Below are 5,664 nucleotides of genomic sequence, written 5' to 3'. Positions count from 1 at the left end.
TTTTTTCTTTAGTGCGTTGTGTCAGTATAACACTAGACAACTCCTTCACTCCCCACAATGGCAGCCACACTGGAACGCCGGGTCGAGTCCATTTTATCCAAGGTAACATGGAGAACTGAAGGTCCAGGAAACCTGCTGGTGGTCTCCAGCCAGTAGGTGGCAGGTAGGGCTGGGAGGTGAACGCAGGCATCCTGGTCACTTCTCATGCCATAAACTGGGCCAACGTCGCGTCATTTATGTGCAGTACTGTTCAGTTCTGGCTGTTTCTGCCCTTCTAGAAATGAGCAAGTGTCCGGCTTCTCAACTTTCCCCAGGTGTCCATAACCATCCGAGACACAATGGCAGTTTATGTTACTATTCAGTGGTGCTATTTATGCAAGAACGGCATCGAATAACAAAGCCATATAACCCCTAGGGAGGGTCCAGTTGCCATGGTGAAGATGATTGATCCTAAGAACTAAATTTAATGAAACAGATTATGTGCCAAGTGGTTACTTTTTGAGTTAGGGGGGCTTTCCTAAGAGGACCTGCCACAGCTGGTGCTATGCAGAAATACACCCGCCTGGTGCATGGTCTATTCTGCACACAGTTCACCCCTTTCTGGATCAGAAGTTCCAGATTATGGTAAGTTATATCAAATGTTAGAACCCTGTACTCTTGTGAGCTCTCTCTCTCTCTCTCTTTCTCAGTGTGTGTTTAAAATGTGCTTCCCCCACACACTTGTGAATGAAACACTCCACTGATTTCATGTCCTTCAAACAGGAAACTTGGTTCAATCCCAAGCCTTGGGTTTGTTTTTGTTTGCTGACGAAACTGAAATCCTAGCATTCCTCTGACTCCAGCTGTGACTAGTCTTCTCAGGAAAACCTCTGGACTCAAAAAGTACCGTTTCTGTGGGGGGGGGGGGGCGCGGGGGTATGTATAGTGTGCGCTCATATCTGTATATGCATGTGGAGAATAGAGGACGACCTCAGATGTTGGTTTTTCCCCCCTCAGGTGCCATTTATTTTCTAATTTTTAATTTCATTTTTAAAATAATGGATCGTGTACCTTGAACTCAGGTCCCCATGCTTCCAAGGCAAGTGCTTAGCTGACTGAGTTATCTCTTCACCCTCCACTTGTCTTCCAATGGTCTTACAGCATCTGAGGAGGGTGCAGCATCCAGAAATGCACACCCCAGTACCATGATGAACCCAAGCAGAGCCACAAAAGTTTCCCTTCCTCTGCCTTTGTCTGTGTGTCCCACCTGGTGTCTTTGGATCGGGAGTTGGATCCGATGAATGGAATGTTTTCAAGAATGCTTGTTTGTATTCGCTGAGCGCATTCCTCTGTATGTAGCCCTGAGCCAGGGCAATAACAGCACAAACGCCCATCCTCATCTGATATGTCTCAGATTCAGCCTTGACGGTTTTAGATGCAGTCCTTGGATATACAACACACTCCCTATCCATAAAAATGCATGGAGACTTCGTTTCTATGGGCTGGTCTTGCCCAGAAGTGGGTGACCCTTCCACTTACAGCATCTCCTCTGCAAACAGCCCCCTCACATGCAGGCTGCCAGGCCTCTTTGCTGACCTCAGTATCAGCAGAAGCAGGAAGTGTCAAGCAGCTCCATTGTGTTTGCTTTTAGAGTTTCCATAGATTATGCTATGCCTCTTATCTTCCAACCTAAATCGCACAGCAAACCAGCAGAGGGTGCATCCATGAGGACATTCCTCTGATACAACTGGAAGCCATTCCTGCTCCGGCTTTGCCAACAAGGGCTGGTTACACACAGTGTATATGGCTGGGCATTGGATAGAACAGGTCAGGCGTGGTGGAGATTCTCAGAGCCTTTGGAGTAACTGCAGCCTGATCCCCAGCCTCAGGTTTGGGAATCACTTCCAGATTCCTGTAGCTGGTGCCATCTCAAGGATACATTCACATTCAAATCTCTGGGACTGGCTGGCCAACGTGACCCTATCTGGGTGAAGGGTCACTGTGGCTGTGATTAAGCTGATGATTTTGAGATGAGCTCAAGCTAGACCCCACGGAGGGCCCTAAATGCAGGAAGTGTCTTTATAAGATCACATAGGGGGAGGATGTATATTAGAGTTCTCAAAAAAAAAAAAAAAAAAAAACCCCACAAGTGACAGAATGAGCACACACACACACACACACACACACACAGAGTGTTAGTTACTGCTGGAAGGGCTTGCAGGATGCGGCTGTCTCCAAAAGAAAGAGTAATGATCAAGCATCTGCTCTATGAGACTGAATGATTTGACAGTCCCAATCTGGTGTTAAAATCCCAGGGAGGTCCTAGAGATCAGAGATTGGCAAGTCTGTGTTGGCGTTCCTAAGAAATATGTCCTAACACCAGGAAAGGAAGGGATCAGCATGACTGGTGAACTTGCCAAAACCTTCCTTCCTCCTTCCACGTCTTATTTATGTGGTTGGCCACCAGAAGGTATGGTCTGGATACTGGGTGGGTCTTCTGACCTCAAATGATTCGGATTTAGGGTAGGCCTCCTACCTCAAATGATCCAAGAAAAATCCCTCCCAAGTGTGTCTGGATGCTTGGGGTTTAGTTAATTCCAGATGCAGTGGATGACCACAATTAGCCACTTACCCTATGGCAGTGGAAGGAGAGACCAGAGTGATGTCACAAGCCACGGCAGCCAAGGAATGCACCAAAGCCAGAGGAGGCAAGCAAAGGCGCTCCCCAGAGCTTTCAGAGGAAGCATGGGCACCTTGGTTCTGGGCTTTGGGCCTCCAAAATGGTTAAAAATAAAATTAATCCTGGATTGTTGGGTGTGTTGTGTGGAACAATACATCCGTGTGTGTGTGTGTGTGTGTGTGTGTGTGTGTGCGGGGGCACGTGGGCTCGGGGGCACATGTGTCTGAGTGCAGGCGTATGTAGTATGCACACATATGGAGACCAGAGGTTGGTGCTCCATGTCTTCCTCAGGTGATCCCCATCTTTTTTTTTTTTTTTTTTTTGAGACAAGGCTTTCCCCTGACCCTAGAGCTCACTGACTGTGAGGCTGGCTGCCCAAGGAGCCCCAGGAATCCTGCCTTTGTTTCTAAAGTGCTGGGACTGCAGGACACATCTGGCTTTTACGTGGTCACTCTGGCTGGAACTTGGGTCCTTGTGCTTGCATGGCTATCACCCCGTCGACCGGTTTACGGAGCCATCTCCCCAGCTGCACATCCTGTCGCTTAAATAACCTGGTTTGTGACTTTGTGTGGCAGGCCTGGGAAGTGTCTTCCCAGCGCATATCACAAGACCCCCGTGTGACAGCCCAGAGGGCTCCTCCTCCAATAGTGGTGGGAGGTGGAGGTAGCTGTGAACCAGAAAAGGAAAAGGGCACAGGTTAACTATGTGTCATGTCACATGAGACATGTCACTAATGTGCCAGTGGTCCCAAAACACCTCTGTGGGGCAGCTCTCACCCGCCTCATCTCCTGGGGAAGCTTCCTTTGCATCTAGGCCACAAAGGTGCCACATGCAGATGTGCTAGGATCACATGACAGGATTAGATAAAGCAGTTTTGCCAACAGGAAGGGTCCTCAGACAATCTTCCAGAAACATATTTCTTTGTCCAGGTCTCTGGTGGACGGTCTTACAAGCTTTAACTGTTCCAGGGTCTGTTTGTCCTGATGCGCTCAGACGTGGGGTTTTCATGGAACACAACCAGGTCCTCAATAACTCTGTCGCTAATATGTCAGCAGTCCTGAAATACCTGGGAGGGGCAGCTGCCACCCAGCATCCAGAATGTCACTGTGGCCACGCTATGAGTTTCCAGTCTGGTGTGTACCCTGGAAGAACTTTGGCATTTGCAGAAAGGCCAGCAGCTGCTGTCTCAGGCCACTTGGGCAACCTGAACGTCTACCCTTTAAGTGCAGCTTTGTGTATGGGCCAGAACTCGACATTAGGCATCTTTTTTCTTTATATGTTGACAGAGTCTCTCACTGAACCCAGAGCTTACTGATTTGACTAGACTGGCTCTAGTCTCTTCCCCACAGCTGAAATCACAGGTGCACTCCAGTATGTCTGGGTTTTAACATAGGTGCTGAAAAATCCAAAGATTCTCTGGCTTGCACGGCAAGCACTTCACCAATGAACTCAGTCATCCAGCCATCCTTCCAGCCTCTTCACCAATGAACTCAGTCATCCAGCCATCCTTCCAGCCTCTTCACCAATGAACTCAGTCATCCAGCCAGCCTTCCAGCCTCTTCACCAATGAACTCAGTCATCCAGCCATCCTTCCAGCCTCTTCACCAATGAACTCAGTCATCCAGCCAGCCTTCCAGCCTCTTCACCAATGAACTCAGTCATCCAGCCATCCTTCCAGCCTCTGAATGAGGCTCTCAAAGGGGACCTTTGAGTACCTGAGAGGATGCAACAGCCACAGCCTGGAAGACCAAAATACAGTCATGTACAAATTTCTCTGAGCTATGAATGTTCTGTCTGCATGTGTACCTGCAGGCCAGAAGAGGGCATCAGATGCCTTTGTCGATGGTTGTGAGCCACCATGTAGTTTTCGGGAACTGAACCTCTGGAACAGCAGCCAGCGCTCTTAACCGCTTATTCATCTCACCAGCCCCACCAAACAAATTTAATTGAAATAATTATCAAGGGAGGATATAAAATTGCAAGGCAAAATGCACACCCTCAGTTTTGTTGACTAACTTATTTGATAGAGAGTCTTGACATATTGCCCAGACTTGGAATTCTCCTGACTCAGCTCTCCAAGTAGGTGGAGATATTGAAATTATTTATATGTATGCTTATAGTTCTAGGTACACTGAAGAGCTGGAAGGATATAGGTTTCTAAGACACCGAGTTGGATACCAGGCACACCGACTGATTTTGAATACTTAGAGCCACTCCACCAGTTGTTGTCTGAATTTATGAGGAAAGCACAGTCTTACATGTTGAGCATTACTCTCAAATTAATCCACATATTGGGTAGCCAGCTTGGGACCCAGAGCCAGGTCTGTCTGCCATCAGAGAAAGTTAGGATATCACAGTAACAGAGAGCATGGCCAACTCTAAGCAGTTAATTCTAGGTCACCTTTAAAAAGTATTTCTTTAAGCGTTTTTGTTGGGAGCTATTAAGATAACACTATTGTCCTGATCTCTGAATTGGGCCTCTTCCCCCGAGAAGAAAAGAGGGTCAAAAGCGGGCCACCGGCACACCGCTCCGAGAACAACCACAGATTGTTCCAGCCCTAAGTCAGCGCGGATGTCCTGACCTCAAGATACCCTGATACCGCCAAGTTCCTGCTTCCACGTGTAACTGCCTAAGAATGTGCAATTCTATTGCCCCTCCCCCACTGATAAGTACTTCTCCTTTTGCTTGTATTGCCCCATCCCTCCCGCTGATAAGTATCTGTACTTCCCCTTTTCCTTGTGCAATTCTATTGCCCCATCCTTCCTGCTGAAAGGCACTTCCCCTTTTGCTTGTGCATTTAAACCTCAGGCCTGACTAATACATTTGGGGGCTTTGATGCATTCTAGAAGGTCTCCGTGTCGTTATTCGCACAAGGCCCTCGTCCCTCTCTACCCCCCATTTGGTTCTTAGGAGGAGGTCCCCTCGAGACCCTCGAATAACTGGACCTGCTGGACGGGTCACCTTTTTATGAGACCATTTCGTGTGTCTGTCTCCTACACATGCT

Source organism: Mus musculus, chromosome 13 (assembly GCF_000001635.26).
Source record: "Mus musculus strain C57BL/6J chromosome 13, GRCm38.p6 C57BL/6J".
Lineage (NCBI taxonomy): Eukaryota > Metazoa > Chordata > Mammalia > Rodentia > Muridae > Mus > Mus musculus.
The sequence above is the reverse complement of the archived record's forward strand: the minus strand, read 5'-3'. Positions refer to the sequence as shown.